Source organism: Notolabrus celidotus, chromosome 2, assembly GCF_009762535.1.
Source record: "Notolabrus celidotus isolate fNotCel1 chromosome 2, fNotCel1.pri, whole genome shotgun sequence".
Classification (NCBI taxonomy): domain Eukaryota; kingdom Metazoa; phylum Chordata; class Actinopteri; order Labriformes; family Labridae; genus Notolabrus; species Notolabrus celidotus.
This window is the reverse complement of record NC_048273.1, coordinates 23,005,237-23,026,347: the sequence shown is the minus strand read 5'-3', so window position 1 is coordinate 23,026,347 and position 21,111 is coordinate 23,005,237. Positions and strand designations below refer to the sequence as shown.

The window sequence follows — 21,111 nt, the reverse complement described above, 5'->3', positions numbered from 1 at the left end:
TCTTTTTGCTTGTGATCAGAACAAACGTAAAGCTTAAAACTGCATCTGCTTCTAAAAAGGCACAGACATAACACTTCAAAACACATTTAGAGAGAGAAACAATAACAGCTACGAGACAAAGTGCCAAAGATTAAATTAACAGATAAAAAGTGCGGTGTGTTGTTGTACCAGGTTGGCTCCAAAGTGTCTAATAACAACAAGAATACTAATGATAATAATAATAATATGTAAGTGTAAGAAGAGGAAATTAATCAGAGAAATTACCAGTAAAAAAAAAGATATGAATGATTAATTAAATGAAAGTGTTAAGAGATACACAACGACAGGAATCATAGAAAACAAACCGTACATAACAGAAACTCACATAAAGAGCAGAAAAGAGGATAAAGGAAATGAAAAAATGTTGATTAAAATGTGATACATATATATACGTTTTAAGAAGTGAATTTAAAGATTTCACTGATCCTGCATGCCTCATCTCCTCAGGTCATTCTAAAGTTGAGGGGCCCTAAGCTTTTCACTTTGGCTTGAAAAAAACAGAGAAAGCTTGATCTCAACATCTAAGGTTAACTGGCTGATAAGTGGTCAGGATTTCTACAGTGTAATCCAAGGCAAAACCCAGAGGGGATCTGAAAGTGATCAGTAAAATCTAAAAGTCAATTTTTAACATACAGGGAGCCAGTGTGATGTCTTCTGTTGAAACCAGATTAAGAAGCCAAGTTACTGCGTTCTGGACCAGGTGGAGACGAGAGAGGGATTCATGGATGATACCTGAGAGAAGGGAGACACAGTTGTCCAGTCAAGAAGAGATTCATGGATGAAAAACTTTATCCAAGTTAGCTTGAGAATTGATTTGATTTTGGAGATGGTTCTTAATGAAATGAAACAGGACTGGGCGACTTCCTTTATATGTTATTTAAAGGTTATTTCTGAATCAAAAATTACTCCTAGGTTTCTGGCAGTGGGTGTGATGTTTGAAGACAGCCCTCAATGAAGTTGATGTGTATGTTGGGATATTTAATATGTAAGAGCTCCACAGGTAGTATGAGAGGTGGAGGATGAGTAATAACCTGCGATGGCTGAGAAGGTTCTGTCTTAAAAACGGGAATAAAACCATCTCAGTGTAGTACCCTTGATCCCCACCCAGGTTAGACATGTTCCATTAAAATTTTACAATCTACAGTGTCAAATGCAGCACTTCAATCTAAAAGCATTGATATTGTGCTCTTTTTTCTGTCATCAACTACAAGAATGTCAACAATGAGGTTATCCTTCAAATTTGTAACAACAGAAGAAGAGAATGGGTAACAAACATTCAGTGAATCTAGGATGTACAGTTCTCATCTTGTCATTTAACAGTCAATCATGGGTTAAGAGGGGCCAGTTGTCAGTTAGAAAAAAATATATTCAATACCATTCAGTGCTGTCAGTCAATCTGCACTTACCCCAGTTTGAGCTCATCATTCACAGGATTGTAAGAAGTTGTCTGGGATGCAGGTCTTCCTCTGATGCGCTTCCAGAGGAACAGACCCCCGATGATGACTGCTAGAAGAATGACGACACCCGTAAAAACACCAATTATCCATTCCTGGACACAGTAACTCTTGAAGAGGCACACCATTGAGCTGTTCTCTAAGGGAGACAAAGACAAGGAGAAACAGGTGATTTTTTTTTGTTTTCAAAGCCTCACCAGTGAGGTCACAAGGCTTTTAGTCATGGTGACGAAGGTCTCAGAAGCTGGTTTATCTGAAATAAGCTTTCTATGTTCCATTTTTTCACATGGGTTACATCACAAGTTAATGTATCACGACCCCTGAACGTGCATGAAAGCGTGAATATTTTTGCACACTCATCAGGCCTGGTGAAACATTTACTAATTTATGGGTCTCACAAAAAAAAAAGCAAAAATGTGCTCGCTAGCGCCCCCTAAAATTTTCCAAAAACGCCTCCGTATTGGGGTTATTTTGAGCTACATGCTTGAAATTTTTTACGCATATTCATGGCATCAGGAAGCACAAAAAAGCCTCCCACACCCATATCCAAAACTCAACAGGAAGAGCGCCACCTATTTTTGAAAATTAAAAATGTCTCCAAAAAGCGTCCAAAAACGTCCAAATAAGGGTGCATACTTTTGCTATCATTTCCTAGGGCTTTTCTTCAGTCCGAACCAAGGGCAACCTATAGTAAACCCATTGATGAGAAAAAATTAGCAGAACAAATTCCATTCAGACTAAAATTGTGGGCGTGGCAGACTTTGAGGCGGGGCCCCCTACAGTTTTCAAAAACCCCTCCCCATAGAGGTTATTTTGAGCTACATGCTTGAAAATTAATACGCATATTCATGGCACCAGGACGCACAAAAAAGCCTCTTGCACCCATATCCCAAACTCAGCAGGAAGAGCGCCACATAGCTTTGAACATGAAAAATGGCGTCCAAATAAGGGTGCATACTTTCGCTATCATCTCCTAGGGCTTTTCTCCGATTCAGTCCAAACAAAGGGCAACCTTTAGTAGACACATTGACAAGAAAAAATTATCAGAACAAATTCCGTTCAGGCTAAAATTGTGGGCGTGGCAGGCATTCAAGCGGTGCATCAAACGCACATACAGCTTTGAATGTGAAGAATGATGCCCAAATAAGGGTGCACACTTTGGAGAGCTCCTCCTAGGGCTTTTCTCCAACTCAGTCCAAACAAGGCACATTATATAGCAGACATATTGATAATTCCAAATCTTTAGAGGCATACCGTTCAGATTAAAATTGTGGGCGTGGCAGACTGTCAAGTTTGAGGTTTTCTTGGCAATCTGCCAAAAACTTTGAACATTTGCACCACCCAAGGGACACAAGCGGTATATACTCTCAGATCTTGCTTTGACATCATGTGGTGGCTCATATCAGGCGGTGGTTTACATGTGGCGGTGGCTCACGTAGGAGGTAGCTGCAGGTGTGCGAGGGCCCGTTCATCGCCGCTGGCGGCTTTCATTTTGTAGTTATTTTCCCCTGTGTTTTCAGTTTTAGTTTTACTTCCTGCCCTTGTGTGTTTCCCTCCTTTTGGATTAACCTGATTAGTTTCACCTGTGTCCACACCTGTGTTGATTACTCTGTGTATTTTTAGTTCCTCTGTTTCTCCTGTCCTGTGTTGGATCATTTTACGTCTCTCCTGTGTTCCCTGTGTTATATTTTGGACTTTTTTGATCTAGTTTCTTCAACATTTCAGCAAGTACTAGTGATGGCGAGAGGAAGCTTCTTGAAGCATTGAGGCTTTCCATCCAATTGGTTCACTCATGGGCCGAAGCTTCATGGTGCTCCATTTGCTCTACTGCGCCATCAAGTGGACAATAAATGTAAAATAAGCGCAGTGATTATAATGACACCATCCCTTTGGTGTGTGAAGCTTTGAATTGAATAAGTGAATGATGTTTGTGATGCCAACACATATATAATGAACTTCTTAATATGTTGTCTGTCTTTATGATACAATGGCCAGGTCATAAGGGAAAGTGGAAACAAATTGGGGAGAAGGTTGTGACTGTGCGCTACCCCTTATATTTCGAATCACGCACCAAACCCGCGAACCAGTTCCTATATCAGTCACGTGGTACAGGCGGCTCGCGAGGCTTCAAACGTCAGCACATACGTCATCAACACAAGCCTCGATACGCGCTTCACAGAAATCATCCTGGATTACTCGGCACACGCTTCAAAGCCTCGACACGGGAGGACACATCACTAGTAAGTACTTGTTTGTACCTTTTGTTCTTTTGTTTATTAAAACCTTTTATTTCAAATTTGCACTTGTGTCCTCCTTCCTCTGTTTTTCCCAACGTGACAGGTTACTAACACAGGTCAAACAAAAACTGACTTTAAATATCCATGATAAAAATTTATTCAGAATGTCCAATGAAAACACAGGGAATCACGGGGAACAGGAGAAGTTTAACAAAGAAAAACACTGAAAGCTGGTTAAAGCACGAGAAGGACACGAGGAAGACCAGTGATCCCACAAAGAAGAGAGGAAAGAGAGGCTGAATACACTTAAGGGAATCAGACATGTTTGACACGGGTGAAACTAATGAGGGTAATCAAAGCAGAGGGAAATACACAAGGGCAAACACAATAGACTTTACTAGGAAACCCAAGAGAAAATACACACTTAAAAACAGTTTATTTTGTCATTAAGTACAATATTTAAAGTGTGTTTCTGCTAGCAATAATTCTAAACATTGCATTAGTGTTTTGTAAGGACGCTAGTGCTAGGATTAGTACAGTTTTGTTTTTACCACCTCAGAATCATTTCTAAAATTCAGTCGGTTTTAACTTGTAAAGACACAGAGATGATTTTACATGCTTTTATCTCCTCATGCCTGGACTATTGTAACAGTCTTTTTAGCAGCCTGCACAACAAATCCCTTGATCGTCTCCAAACTGTACAGAACTCAGCTGCCAGGGTTTTAACCAGAACCGAATAATCCAACCACATCTCTCTGGTTATAGCTTCCTTGCACTGGCTCCCTGTATGTTTTAGAATTGATTTTAAGATTTTACTGATTACTTTTAAAGCTCTGCATGGTCTTGCTCCGAGCTATATAGCAGACCTTTTAATACCCTGCGAGCCGACGTGTACATTGAGATCCTCGGGCAGAGGTTTACTGTGCATTCCAAATACTAAAAGGAAAACAAAAGGGGACACGGCGTTCGCAGTGAGGGGTCCGACACTCTGGAACTATCTGCCCGAGGAGATCAGGTCTGCTGAGTCAGTGAGCTCTTTTAAATCCTTTCTTAAAACATACTTTTATCGCAGAGCCTTCCCGGATTTTATCTGAATTTTATTTGACTTTATTTTATTTTAACCGTCTGAAGAAATATATTTTAAAATAATTGTATTCCTTTAGAGTTCTTTTACGGGAATTTTATGTCTTTTAAAATATATTTTATTTCTTTATCTTGACTTGTGTGTTTCTATGATCTGCCTGTTTTATTTTGCTGCCCATGTAAAGCACTTTGTAACCAGGTTTTGAAAAGTGCTCTACAAATAAAACTATTATTATTATTATTATTATTATTATTATTATTATTATTATTATTAGTTGATAATGTCATCATATGTTCAGTCACACTTGTTTTGCAACATCTGGCTCCAGACAAATCACCACGGCCAAACTTAAGGCGTCAAAAAAATTGTTTTTAAGTCCCTAGGTTAACACCAGAGCGTTTCCGTGAGGAACTAGTCTTAGATCTAATCACTGGTCATGACTCACTTCATAGACGTCTCCTGGCCTACTTCCTACCTTCCCAACATCGGACCAATTTCTCAGAAACAGGATCAGGTTCCATTTCAGCTGAGGTTGTACATTCAAATCTAAAGAGGGGATTTTATGAGTCTGTAGGGTAAACTCCCTCACTGAAATCAAGTGGAAAACTTGGGTGTGGCTGTTTTTCCACTCTGTCACTTTTTCCAAAACAAAAAAAACGCCAATGTTGATCAGTGGCCAGCCTCATGCCGTACAGATTAATATGCTCCTAGAATTACAGGAACCCTTTTCATTTTGTACAATCACTCTTTACTCAGTTTATGTGTAGGTATGTAGGTATATGGGATGTAGGTGTTGAAGCAACAATTTGTTAGTTGTTGAAAGATTTGGTTGATCAATCAGGTTAGGTTTAGAAAAAGATTGTGGCTCAGTTTATGACAGATTATATTTATAACACTAGATGGACAGATTACAAATTACAATTTAAAGCTTCTGTGGGAACTTTCAATTTCTGTGAATTTGGATGCCCCCTTTTGACAAAACATTCTTTGCTTCGCTTGTCCTGTACATGTGTTTCTTGACAAAAAAAATCTCATACTGCTTTCTTTTAACAGTCATATGCATCACCCATAGAGAATGCTGGCTGTTAAACACTAAACACGTCTGTGTCAGCAGCATGCAGTTCATCACTAGGTACCCCACCTAAGAGGTGGTCACTTCTCTTGTTAGTGGTCTTGTTTGCTTTTTTAGGTCATAAATATGAGTCTGTTCAGTCTGTTTTATAACCAGCCAAAAAAACCTCTGTGCTGGTTCAAAAATGGAAATCAAATCTTGGTGAGCCGCTCTTATGAAGCTTTCATCTGGAGAAGAATCATGTTGATCTGTAAATCCATTTCTGTCTAGAATCAGGTGATCCAGCTCATTTTTGTCCCAAGTTTTCACAGAGAAACTAGACTGGATCAACCTTATCCAGATAGACCTTCAAAGATTACCTAATTCTGATTACCAGCAGCCTGTTGCACCAGCTGTGCATAAGTTGTGTCCTAAGTTAGGGTGTAAAGCCCACCCTAATCCATACATTGAAACTAGTTAGTTTGTAACTTAAGTTGTGTCATTGTTTGCTTGCACCACAGAGACGTAAGGTTCATCTTAACTAGCAGACCGTAACTTCCAAACCATAGACTGTATAAAATATGGACATAGTATCCATGACGTCACCCATCTGTGTCTGAAGAGCTGTTTTGAGACCAATCGTCGGCGGGAGCCATATTGCTTCTATTGAGCCAGTGTGACGGAGGCAGAGTTTGAGCCTCCTAGCCAACAGCTGCAGTGTTCCCACAGGCAGCTGTGCCTCTCATTAGAAGACTCGTAATCTCAATATCTTTGAAATTGCCGCGTTAGAAAAAAAATTCAACCCCTCACAGTGAGAGCACATCCAGAAATTAGCTATTCAGACTACACTCGTCTTTTGTACCAGGCTGTAAATAGGTTTATTTCTGCTGTAAAGATCGTCTTTTTTCCATTCATGTGTATGTGACTTCCGGTACTTCCAGAGCCAGCGATGAACTGCAGTTTTTAGCACCTCCGCATTGGACTCATATTTTTAGACCAGAGGTTGCCGCTTGGTTTGTAACTTAAGTTGTGTCATTGTTTGCTTGCACCACAGAGATGTAAGGTTCATCTTAACTAGTAGACCGTAACATCCAAACTAACCAAAACATTGCCGCAGATATGACGTATACACTTCCAGCAGCCAATCAGAGGAAAGCACCAATTTTGATGCAGGGGTTCTTACCATGTTATCTTTCATGCCTAATAGTCTCCGAACTGACCAACAGCTGAAACAAACTTCCGCCAACTGCTGCTACTGTCACAGAACAACAACAAAAGTTATGTAAATCTTGATACAGTGTCATAGTAAGGTGATCACTATAGCCTAAATCCTTTATCTACAGTATAATAACAGTGACAATGAGTGGTGAAATTATCAACTACAACATACGTTACTACTCAGAAGTGTAAATCTTGGTCATCATATTTTTCCAAAGGATCTAATCTCTTGCGGATAACACTTCGCTGACGTAATATAGCTAGAAGAACCCTCTGTATCTCCTCATCCTCCAAATGATCCCACCTTTCAAAACGACGCACCATGTCAACCGGTTCTCTACGGAGGACTTTACACCTACTAGGAGCTAAGTGTAAGAATTAAGTTGTAACTTATGCTCACATTGGAACTATTTCAGTTGGTGCAACACCCAAAACGATAGTAGAGTGTAAACTCCATCCTAAATAAAAATTATGTTCAAACGAGCCTACATTTGAATTTACGCACAGCTGGTGCAACAGGCTGCTGAGCTCTAAACTTGACTATAAACCACATACTCCATCCACAGGAGATGCCAATATCCACACCAAATTAACTATCATGGCAGTTGCTTTAACTGAATATTTTATGTTCAAATTAAATGCTATTTGGTGATTTTTTATGGGGACAAAATCCTTCATTTTTCACAACACCAAGGTGTAACCCATACACATCAATTCATATTCAAAATAGATGTATTTGCCTGTGTTGTTGTGGATTAACATATCAAATCAAGATACTGTTGGGATTGTATCATGTACCAAATCTAACTAACTTCTGTGTACCTTGACTTTAAAATCTTGTGGAGCATAGATGACAAACTTGACATGGACACAGCACAGTAGTGTCAGTTCTCATAGATTTAAGTATATATCATGTCTAATGGGATTATGTGTATTGTTACGTAGAGAAATTCTTGCACAGTTAATGGTAGCCACAGTTTTCCCTATCCCTATGCAAACCACATCTGACAGAACTCTGAGAAAGTAGTGTAACCACATATGAGACATCCTGTGGTTTATCTGCGGTACTGTCAAACTGGTTTCAAATGAGCAATTGTTCGAACCACAGAGATCAGTGAATGTGTTGAGGAAACAAGTGTTTGCTCACCTGCTGGGAAGACTGTTGGCATCGTGAGAGTAGTGCAGTTGACTGGTAGGAAAAAAAAACAGAAAAAATATTTAAAACATGTCAAACAGCAGCAGATCAGCTGGTAGTGTTTTTTCTATCATGTCACAGAGTAAATAATGGTTATTTGCAACATGAGGCTTTAGTTTCTTGAAAAGGAAAGAGCTCATTGGTTAGTTTCCATCTCAAAGAAAGGACACATTGAAGAAGGTTTGTTTCCATCCACTCAAACACTGTGTCAATAAAGTCAGTGGTTTTCAGAGGAAACACCACCAGGTGGAGCTCATTGTCCAATCAGTGCCATCACACATTTACGGTAAAAGATAACATATGAAACCTGAGCCTCATTTCTACATATTTCAGGTTCTGAACTAGTCAAAGATACACAAAGTTTCTGAAGCTGCTCCAGTAGGTGGATTGCAGTAACATAATTCCTAAAGGAAAACACACTGTATCAAAGTTTGTCTACTAAAAACTCCTGACTTTATCAGATTTAAATTGTTATACTATCTAACAAAAGACTTACTAGAAGACATACATAGGTCTGACAAACTAACACAGGCCTCTTTTATGAAGCCAAAACCTTGTTTTTACCAAAAGCAAAGGGGGTTTCTGGTCTAATAGTTCTATCTGATCAAAGCTGCTCTCACTGTCTTATTAACAAGCCTGAGCATTATGACAGAGTAGCTGACAGTATGTGGTCCACCATTAAAGGTGACATATCATGCAAAATGGACTTATAATGGTTCTCTACCTGAAATATGTTTCCCTGGCATGTCTACAAACCCCCCGAGAATGAAAAAAATCCATTCTGCCCCTGTTCTGATTTCTACACCTTTCTGTAAATGTGTGTGAAACGAGCCGTTTCAGACTTCCATGTTTTTGTTACGTCACAACAATATCCGGTCTGTAACGGAGTCAGAGCTCGGAGCTTATTCAGCCCATAGACTGTATAAAATAATACTGAATCCCCCCTCCGTTTTTCATTACCTGCACAAATGTGTGGTAACAAGGAGCTTAGGAGGGAGGCATGCTAGTTGTAGGCTGTCTTAATAAACACAAAGGTCAGTTTTACTCCCCAAGTCTGCAGATTTGAAGATCTAGTGAATGATTTTTATTTATCATGTTAAAGTGCTGGCGCTAGTTAGCATAGCCACATAGCTACATGTCGTAGCTGTAGCTGTGTACCAAGACACACGTCGACATACTGACAAATAAAACAACAAGAAACACAGAATCTGTGACCAATCCTTCAGAAAAGGTCCCGCTGCCTTTCTGGCAGAGGTAGGTTTTACTCCCCACGTCTGCAGATTTGAAGATCTAGTAGATGATTTTTATTTATCATGGATAAGTGCTAGCGCTAATTAGCATAGCCACATAGCTACATGTTCATAGCTGTAGCTGTAGCTGTGTACCAAGACACACGTCGACATACTGACAAATAAAACAACAAGAAACACAGAATCTGTGACCAATCCTTCAGAAAGGTCCTGCTACAGGCGCCTCTCCGTCAGGATCAGATTCTGGATCAGAATCGGGGGCGCCCCCCAGATCACAGCAGAAGTAATTCAGGGTTACCTCTCTTATAGATCAGGTCTTAAACTTGTTCTTTTATTAAACAGACTAAATATACTGATGTTATTTATCTTATTTACATGACGGGATGTCATTATGCTCATCTGCTCTCTGTATTGCATGGCAGCGTTCCACTCCATGTGCACACAGACACACAAACACATGCGCTCACATACACACATCACAGCACAATGATACGATAAATGTTACGATAAACAACTCGGTTTTTCAAGACGAAAACAAGACTATGACGAGCTAAAGTGCATCACTGATTATACAGACTCAGACGAAAACTTTAGTGGCCGACAGTTGGACATTAAGAGTTCATATTTTCTCCGCTGTGCGTCTAATCTTTAGAAATTAAAGCTATGCATTCCTGTAACGGGCTGAGTTATTATTTGAGAGGCGCAGCGTTAGCTTGGTCTCTACCTGCAGCAGGTGTACTGTGTGAACCAGTCTCCTGTTCATTGAGGATTTTTACCCCCCGGTGTGCGTTAGTGACAAAGACACAACCGGTGGACGTCTGTTTAATATTTGACTTTTCACGTTTTTGCTGCCATTACCGTAAAAAGCTCCACATCTAGAGCTTGATTTAAAGCTGGGGTTGGTAGTCAGATTTAGATACACTTTTTGTTATACTGTTTAAATGATCTTTATGTCCTGATGGCAATCAATATATAATGTGTTCCTAAAAAAGAGTGAAAAAAAGCTGCTATCTACAGCCGGAGTAAACCTGGGAAAACACCAACCAATCACCGTTTTTGGGTCCCAAAATTTTAAACCAATCAAATCCCGTCCTGCCGTTCTGCCCGCCTCCTGCACGTACATTTCCCTGGCGTTCACTCCCCGTCCCCTGCCTCTGCTTCCCCTGACTCTATTCACTGCCCCCTCGCTCGACTTTGGGCCTGTCCCCTCTGACCCGATGAGGTGCTTTGCTCAGGACTGTAGTCCGGATCAGAGTCTAAAAAGCTCTCACCACGGGGGCTCTGACAAGCAAAAGAATTAATGACATTTAGTAAGTCCTACAGAAAATGTAGATGTATTGTAGCGTCCGTCCGGACGCTGTAGGGATGACGAGCCGATTCGTGAACATGTTGAGCTTTAATAACCGGTCACTGTCGGCCGTGACCACACCAACCAACAAAGCAACAATCAATGTTTGAATGAATGAAAAACTTCTCCTCTTGTCTCTCCTCTCTCTTACTCTCACACTCTACACCTCTCCTGATGCCTTCACTAACTGTCAACACTGTAGGAATTAAGAACATCTACACTGAACAGGTTTAACAAACAGTAGAGCTGTTACAGTATTATATGTATTATAGCTTTACTCCTGATATTGTGTACGACTGGATAATGCTAGCATGACAGTTGTGAGTACTAACAATAGCCATGTTTGTTTGTGTTTTAACTTTCACTATGATAATGTTGTGCTGAGGACCGGTTTTGAATCCGTCACCATCTTATGGTCGAGAATCAGTGGCACTCGTGCATGTGAGCGGGGGGCGTTGTTTTAGAGGAGCTCAGAGGGGAGGGGGGGAGGGATTAGACGGAGTCCTGAGGAAATGCTACATTCAAATTCATGCTAGTTTTCCGAGACTCCCAACCCCAGCTTTAATCCAGTTTGGTGATACATCAGACACATTTAGTAAGTTTTGATCAACTCCTTGGCATTAAAGAGTGCCGTGAGCTGTCTGTCCAGAGCGCAGGTGCATTCAGGGACTGTCGTAAAAGTGCAATGCAGACCTGTATTTTGCGTTCATGGCATTTTTATTTATTTATTGAATCAAGAGAATCAGATATAGTGGTCACTTTTTCTTTTGACTTTTTTGCAGGCTAGATTATTTAACTTAAGATATTACAAAAGCAAAAGTGTTAAAAGAGTGAAAATTGACGTTTTTAATACTTGGTAAAACCGATAACCAAAACGATAACCCCCCCCCCCCGTAAGGCTGTAAACCTAGGGGAAACACTGCAACATGAATCAATCTGACTTTCCCAGCATAAGATGACTGTTAAGAGATTATTTAAATGATGTGGTTGTTTGCAGCTTCAAGGCAACACTTACCTTCGCAGAATGCTTCCTCTCTGACCTGCGGGGGGAAACAGACACAGAGAAAGAAAAAGATAAGAATGAGTTAGAGCTAAAAGATAGGTTCACACGGTTCACACGTGTTTTTGTATTACAAGTAATGTTGTTTTATGAGGTTTGCATTAGAAATAAAAGCCCAGACTTTAATATCAATTGAATACAATTTAGGTTGGCAAGTGAACATGTCCGGACATGTCCTCTCACTCAGGTCTGTGTGAGAGGATGAGGAAGTTCAATAAGTGGTCTTTGTTACTGTTGAGACAGCTTTAAGTTATCATAATCATGACTTAGTGAAGGAGAACAGCAATGCAAAACACTAAATGCAACTTGTTTAAGAATTTAGAAATGATTGTAATCTGTTCACCAGTATCTATTCAAAAACACACACAAACACACACATGCACACCCCCAAACGACAGCTTTCTTCTCTGGAGACACACAGAAGTTTCTGCATGTGTCTAATCTGATCTTAATGACACACCCTGTGCACCACAGACTGTATCCAAACAAAGACAGTGCAGGATGACATCAGCAGTGTGAGAAGGTTAATATTTAACATGAGACGTCACGGCTCAATCATTAACAGGAGGGTCGTAATTAAGTTTGACCTTAAGTTTTGTTTTTGTTAGTTTATCAGACAAATTGCCAAAACAAGTATGATACAGTAGAAATGTAACTGCCATAATTGTTCTGTCATTTCATGTGGTTTTACTTCACATATATTATTTAATGATTTATTTTTGTATAATTGTCCGATTACGCAGTAGCGCCATGTTGGAAGTTGGAACTATTTTAGTTGGTGCACATTTTCCCGGTGCACAAAGCGATGACAGTAAAAAACTTTGTTAAAAGTGGTAAAAGTTTATACATTTTGTTTAGGAAGTAATATTGTATGTACGAAGCCCTAAAAGGACATGATTAAATACATTTTATTTCCTCCGTTTGTGAAAAAACAAAATAATTGAAGAAACTGATCACATTCCTTTCCTATTACCTGAAGTTACTTGGTTACCATATGTGTAAATTTGCTCCTTTTACATTTAGTACGAAAGCCCAAAAAGAACGTGATTAAATACATTTTATTTCTCAGTCTTCACGTCTTATTTTTCTTGTTATCTCAAGAAAACAAAGCTTGTTATCTTGAGATAAAAAGAAAAATAAGTTATGATCTTGAGAAAACAAGTGAAATCTGCACATTATCTAGAGAAAACTGAGAAAATGAAATGTATTTAATCATGTCCTTTTAGGGCTACCGTATGTATGCTCCCATTATGGAAGATTTATGTTTCTTATGGACTCAACTCCTCTCCATTGTGTGAAGCCAGCATGGTATTTCACTACAAAAAAAGCACATCTTGTTTACGGTCCGTGTGGCATGGATGTATGCCAGTGGATTTGATGACGATGTAGTTTACTTAATTTGAGAGGAAATAAATCCAGCAGTTATGGAAGAACCATGGTGTTGCATATTTAATGGGAAGAGTGATAGTCATTCTATACACATTTATGTTTGCACTAGGGTAATTCCACTGTGTCCTGCTTTTAATAAGAATTGCTCTACAAATATAGCTAATCTCATGTAATGTAAGATCCTAGTGAGCTAAATTTCCTTCTTTCCTTTCCTTTTTTTTTCTTTTTAAAACCATAGAAAGTGTGTTGCAATAACACTTGACTTGCTGCCATAAACACTTCCTGCCTCAGAGTACAAATCTCATCCAACCAGTCTGACAGAGACATCTGGGAAAATCCCTATCAAATGTCCACATTCCTTCACTCAAACTTTCCACACTGTAAGGTTAGTGTCAGATGAGGACAGGTAGTTGATCTTTACCCTTGCATTATCCCACTTGGCACATATGTAGCTCTTGCATTCCTTCAGTGTGATGGAGTGAACCGTTACATTCACAACCTCTTTTGGATCAAAACGAAGTCCACGGGCCAGACTGGTAAACTGAAAAATAAACAAACGGATGGGTTTAACAGTAATGCAGATTTAGTAAAAAAGCAATTGTGAGTGTGATATAAAGTTTTGAAATCAATGTGAGAAAAGGGTTAAATAAAAACAAAGAGAAAGAGGAGAGGAAGCAGCTAAAGGGTTGCAGGGGGTTTCCTGTGTGGAAAGGGGACTCAATCATAAAGCTATGCAACCTGTTGGGCAGAAAACTTACTTGACTCATTATAATTGTGCAAGTCTCACTACTCAGAATCATTCTCACCCAAACTGTCTGATAACATGGCAGGAAGGATCAGAGATAGAGGGCCTCGTACTGAAGCACCTCCAAAGTTTTTTGGGTCATTCAGACTCCCAAATACTGACACTCAAACAAATGCTGGAACTCTCCTTTAACTCTGATCATTTTTTCACCAGTTGTGTAAATATACTAAGCTATTCTTTTAGTTTTAACACTGAAAATGCTACACAGTGTGCTGTACTTTAAATACAATGATACTCACCAAAGAAAGGATCAGAATTCAAGCAAGGACATCAGAGTGCACAGCTTAGTGTAAAAAAGAAGGTGTTAGCTATGACCAACTTGCTGACTGCATTTTACATTAAGTGCACTAAGCCTGACCGTTTTCACGGGAGATAAAGTGGCAAGGTTTTCTATGATTCACGATCCACAACTCTCTAGCCAGAACTGTAAACCACAAAGTGGTTAAAAGGGTGTGCAAGCAGCAAGCTAGAGCAGGACGAGTGGGAAATCAATGTCAGGAGAGGACAGAGTTCTACAGAAATGAACAAACTAACTTAAATGAATGTATATGCTGACAAAAAAGAACATCCTGCTTTCATGTGAATCAAAGCAGGCATGTTCCCTGACTCTGAGAGAAAATAGTGACAAATCCAATCCAGTAACTGTAGTCATATCTGATTGCTTTTCAATGACTGTGTCTCTCAGTTTATATCAGATCCTTTTTTAATAAACTTATTTGAGTGTGCAGAACTTACATCCCCTAACTCCCAGTTCATCTCCCCCCTGGATGGCTGAGGGGGTTGTATATCCAGCTGGTATATGACGCCATTAGGTTGAGGTTTGACGCTGCAGGTTGTCTTCGCCTCTGATGTCTCAGCCCAAGAGAGTGAAACCGACAGGCAAAAAACAGCAACTGGAAATGAGGAAAACAAAAACACACACTTAAACAGTACACAAACTGGAAACATGCTTCAAACTCTTTCATCATGATTTCATCATCTTTTAATTCCTGGTTGAGAACATATAATACACACTGTGGGTTACAACATGAGCCCCTTTTTAGGTGCAGTTTTTGTAAGGGTGAACTAATGCAAATGTCAATGAACAGTTCTTTGACTTATCAAAAACAAACTGCTCATTTCTTTCTTCTCAACAGGTTGCAGGGTCAGGGGTCAAGTCTGCACGCTCAAGACATGAGGACAGAGGGATTCTCCTGGAAACTATCAGGATTTAAACCAGAAATCTTCTGTTGGGATGCCTAAGAGATCTGGAAGAGGGAGTCTGCATGGAAGGAGGAAACAATCTAATCTGGGAACAGACAGAAGGAGAAGAAGAAGAATCATCAGACTGAGAAGAGAAGCCAAGTTACAGATGTGAGAACCGCTGCCCACTGCAGAGTATTGCTTCAGATGCTTACTCAGGAAAAGGAAACCTTCTGCAAAACTGAAAGGAAACTTGTGTTATTCTTAAAATATCAGGAAACTCATGTGAAAAGGTGGCTGTATGATGCTAGCTGCCCTTACATTAAACATATTCTGTGCTAATCAAAATACTCAAAGTCAGGAAACTTGTAAACTTGAATGACCTGTCCTGATGATAACGTGTTTGTTTTCACTCTATGTGGAAACTGTGAGTCACGAGTCTGCACTCTGGACGGTTAGAAAGGGAAATCGAAAACTTTCAGCTGCCCCACCTAAGCAAACAAACCATCATGTAAGGACACTCATAGTGAAAAAACAAACACAGAAAAACTTGTGATCTCCGATCTCTGTAAAGACAGGCAAGACTGTGTGAAGTATTAAAAAAAGTCAAACCACCAGAAAGGCAGGAAGGCAAAAACAACTTGAAAAAGACAAGAAACACACAACACAGAAATTAAAACGACCACAGACCAACAACCAACAAAGCAAACCAAGCAACAGGTTGACTGAAAATGACACAAAACTTAGCCATGAAGAGATTAAAAGTGACAACAAATGGATCCAAAACTTCCTTTGGAACAAAGACTACGTTCACACTACAAGGCTTAATGCTCAATTCAGATTTTTCGCTCAGATCCGATTTTTTGTTGGCCTGTTTAGATTAGCATCTATAATGTGACCTGTATCCGATTAGAGTGTGAGCTGTTTTGGGCTCAGAACTGCCCCGCATGCGTAAAAGAACAGTAACAATGACGTCACATGCAGCTGTTTCACAAACGTAAACATGGAGGAAGTCAGCATTTTCGCCTTTCTTACAAAGTTTTTGTGCAGTGGGAGCCGGAGAATGAATGACCAGGTGCAGAGGAGGTCAAGTATAAAAAAAAGGAGAGCCAAATTACTTGTTTCAGCTTTTTGTGGAGCTGTGGCCGCAGATACGATTGAAAGGTCTATGTGGATGCGGACACGGAGTCAGGAGTGGTGTGTCTGCAATGTTAATAGTTTCACAGTTTATTCAAAACTTCCGGATGTCCAGGCCAACTGTCATTTACATCTGTCAGCGGCTCTCCCCAAGACTCCTTCGGCAGGACACTTAATTGAGGCAAGGCTACCGCCGCTCAGAATTGTGACATGTGTCGCTATAAAGTGATGTGAAAGTATCAAATGCACATCAAATCCGCCTTGGCCGTTCACACTGAGGTCGCACTGAAAAAAGTCAGATCTGTATCTGATTCAGGACCACATATGGAAGTGGTCTAAATCTGATTTGAGTGTTCACACTGCCTCTAAAAAATCTGACCTGGTCACTTGACCCCCAAAAAATCGGATTGGGACCATTTTTTTCTGCAGTGTGAACATAGCCGAAGTCAACACAGCCACAGACACAAGTTCCCACAAAGAGAGGAAAGAAACACTACACAGACATGAGACTCATCCAAAATCCACATTGTTTCTTTCACAGCTGATGCTGATAATTGAGAACTCAGGTTGATGGATGGCCGATATATAACGCTGATATCACATTGCTGTTGTTATTTATTATTGTTTGATTTAAAATCTTAACTTTTTAATATTGAAAACTTGTTTGGTGGCTGTTATTGAGGATGTAAAAACATGTTATTCAGAGGGGTGTTAACAGTGACAAGGCTGTCGCGGTGTCCGCAGACATTAACTGTTTATATGTCTTAATTTAATAAGCCTGCAGACACAAGCTGATGATCTCTAAATACCATTAATTGGCAAATTAATGAGTCTATCTGTACTTAAATGTCCTGTCGGGGTTTTTTTATTTGGTCATGAAACAAACTTAAATTATTCTGATGGGTTTTTCTATCAGCTACAAATGCAACAAAAAACGATTAACAACAAGACTGATTACTTCTACACAGTTATTTGTCTGAAACCATCGGTGGGGGAGAAACTGTAAGTGGGATTTTTATTTCCCATTTTCTGGTTCAGAATTCAAAAGAGTAACTTGTTTTAGTGTTAAAAGAACCCACAGTGATGATATGGGAGGGAACACTTTATCCACAGGAAGCGCCAAAATCAATATAACCTAAAAGCCCCCCACTGGAGCTTTAAGATGAGGTAAAATAAGCAGATCAACTAAAATAAATCACAGACAACCCACAACGAGCAGACAGGCTCAACACAAGGAGGAACTGAGTAATGACAGATAAGCATTGAGGGCCTCCACTTTTACATGCTTTAATATTTGTATGTGTGCTCATGAGAGTTGATAAAAATAACGGAAACAAACTGTAACAGAAGCAACCTGCTGATCCCTTGATTATCTTTAACACTTGGCTGTTTAAAGAGAGGATAAAGCTCAGTGGATTATTTGCCTTGCACTTTGAATTCCACAGCATGTTGAATGATTTACTAGTCAGAGGTGTGTTTGCTCTAGTAATTATTGTGTTAACATTCCAGTAGGGCGTTTGGAAGTGAAAAAGTAAATCAATATTTCCTCATCTGAGGAGGCGGGACTGGTTTCCTTTTTCCATTTCCCTACGTCACTTTTGTTTTTCATTCATGTGCTCTGAATGGGTAGTCCAATGAACCCATTTCATCATGGTTGCATCACCCAAACACAAGCCAGACTAGTAAAAGTACTCTCCATTAATCGTTAAGTAACTTGGATGACTGTTTGGCTCTGCCGCTGTTTAAAACTAGTGATAGATTTCACTGTACATCTTTCAAGAAAAAGGTTAAATAATAAAAAGCTGTAGTTAATAATGGCTTCATCATCTGCACTCAATACTTTATATACAGTACAAACTCTTATAACAAAAAATCAAAAATTCAACATTTAAGGGGAAAATCAGCAATAAGATTAAAGCACAACTCACACAAACAAGCCCTCATACCTCTTCATATCAATCCCACTGCAGATTGAAAGACTACACCAGCCTGACCCACATCTCATGGACTAAATGCAGACATGAAATGTGAACTCTAATTACTACACATTACATAAACGCTTGGTTTGTAAACGTATCACATTCAAACCAAGGTGGTAAAACCGGGTTTCCTTTTCCTCTGTTACAGCAGCTCTTTTGTTTCAACACGTGTGCCAAGAGCTGCTGATTCACATGTGCTGAGACTGTATCGTGACCCCATTACATCATGGTTGCATCATCCAAACTTGGACAGTCTAGCAAAGTTATCCTTCATTTGGTCTGAGACTAGAGGAACACTGAAAACTGTGTGGCACAGCTGCTTAACAAAACTAATAACTGATTCAATGAAAACAGCTAAATAATAATAATAATAATAATAATACGAAATATATTATTATTATTATTATTATTATTGTTATTATTATTATTATTATTGTTATTATTATTATTATTATTATTATTAATAATAATATTAATAATACATCAGTACATTAGTACATACATCTTTACAAATTTGCATCATTGGATTTCTCTGGTAGGGAGAGAAATTTGATTTTCTGTGTTCTTTTACTTTGTTGTGCTGGTCGGGAATAGTAACTAAGGAGTATTTTTGAGGCCAGTAGTTGTTTACACAGACTTACAGGAAACTATTACGCTGTGCTTGATTACCATGATGCAGTTATCTAGAGGACAGTTTTGGCTGTTTTCTTAGTCATCTGCTGAGCTTGTTTTTTTTTACTGTAAGTTTTCTGTGAAAGTTTCAAAGTGAAACCAAAACGTGAGGGGCACATCTAAAAGCAGTGTAAGATTTCAAATATAACTTAACGAAAACATGACCATTGACACAAACAAACCTGACTTGTTTCCTGATATCATGGTCCACAGAGATTGAAATCTCATGGTGTTATCTTTGAGGGTTTCACAGGTCTTTTAAGCTGCAGATCTGTCCTTAGAAAAATAACCCACTGTACAGGTAAGTTATTTTTGATGTCCTCACACAACCACGAGTATCCTCTGACCTGTTTATTTACATGCAGGTAACTCTCTGTTTTATTACAGGAGTGTTGAACCAACAAAATGTGTCTGTCTCTCTAGAAATTAAATCCCTAAATCAAAATATCAACATGCTGATAGATTAAGGGCAGGAGGTCACAGACATCCGCCCTGAGTTATTATATCAGCCAGTGTGTGATAAGGTGGCTATTACACATGAAGTCATGTGTAACCACACACAGCAGGTCGAATGTAAACAAGCTGTAGTAGGCTATTCACAGCCTGCATACTTTTCTCATTGAGACCATAGACTGTATAAAATGGATTTAGACATATAACCAAGTGTGCCCTCAGTGCTGTCTTCATGACACTTCCCTTTCCTGTGTACATCTCGCCCGGATCCCTTCCTTGTCAGGAAACCACCTAACATTTCTCTGCTCTGGAACACATTTCCAGGAATTACTGCCAGCCTGCATCATACAAAGTTTTACCGATTATCTACTACTTTATAGAGTGATAATCATGCAATAAGCTTCCATAAATACATTTCGCTATTCAAACAGAACTACAGGTCTATGATATTCTATAAACGAGTAGCAGTCAGGCAAAAAAAAAAACAACACTTACCGGAATTACTGCCGCAGTGTGACACTGAATCAAACAACGTTCAACCATTATCTCCTTCTGTTATCACTGACATGCTCGAAGCTGCAATGAATACTACAGCAAGATATTAAAACGAGATATGGAGACTTGTTGTATTGTATTAAAGAGTAGAAATGAAAAACCAACGCTATATCAACGGCTTGATGCGTATCTGACAGTACATATGTAAGGAGTAGAGAGCCCTGATCCACCTGCACCTGGAAAGCCCCTGACAGATCCTGTGACTTCCTCTCTTCCTCTTCTTCCTCACACCGAGGACATTCGTTTTAGCGCTGACAGTTATTTTCCGCTTTGTTTTAGAGCGACATTATGAACAGCTTAACTGCACGGCTCACTGTTAAATCACTCACTCTTAACGGAGTTTGGTTTCAAAGATTAAAAAAGAGATGCTTAGGTTGTTTGTAAACCTACCAAGTGTCAGAGTCAGTCTCCGGGATGTCATGCTTCTCCTCGTGTTCATGCTGTGTGTCTCCGGTAATTTATGCTCAAAGTGTGAGCAGGCAGAGCGACATGTGCCGGTGTTAATTTATGATAAGGACATCCCACTAATGATCACGCGCTCTCTGAGGAGGTGGGGTGATAATACTATTTTTGGCAAATGATTCTCAAGACGTGCGGGCGGCGAGCCAACAGATGGTGGAAATGGATGACAGTGCATAAAAACCCCTCTTATTTCATTCCATCACCTCTGAAAAAGTAATCAAAGGGGCATGTGCACAACCAGATGTTTTAATTCAGCTGATGTTTTATAAATATGTTCATCCATATTGTAGATAATGAATTGGTTTAAGTGTACTAAATCAATAACGCTAATTTCTGAATAACTTGGCATGATGTAGAGGAAAATCTCTCCCACTGGAGAAATCCGGAGATTTAAATGTAAATAGTCAAACAGATTCTTAAATATCCAAAGTATTTTAATGATGGGGCCCAGATTTAAAGAGCAGTAGTTCCCATCCAGGGAAACACATTCGTAAGAGATGACAGCCATGGTTATCAAGTGGTATGTGGAGTCCTTTGAAAA

The 21,111-nt window shown here is 39.4% G+C and overlaps 1 long non-coding RNA gene across 1 annotated transcript; it reads left to right on the top strand.

Moving 5' to 3' along the window:
- Nucleotides 1-3,592: 3,592 nt before the first annotated feature.
- Nucleotides 3,593-15,662, top strand: LOC117825166. Its single transcript, XR_004633797.1, has 2 exons — nt 3,593-3,733; nt 15,267-15,662. It is a non-coding gene; the product is annotated as an uncharacterized LOC117825166 (long non-coding RNA).
- The last annotated feature ends 5,449 nt before the right edge of the window (nt 15,663-21,111 follow it).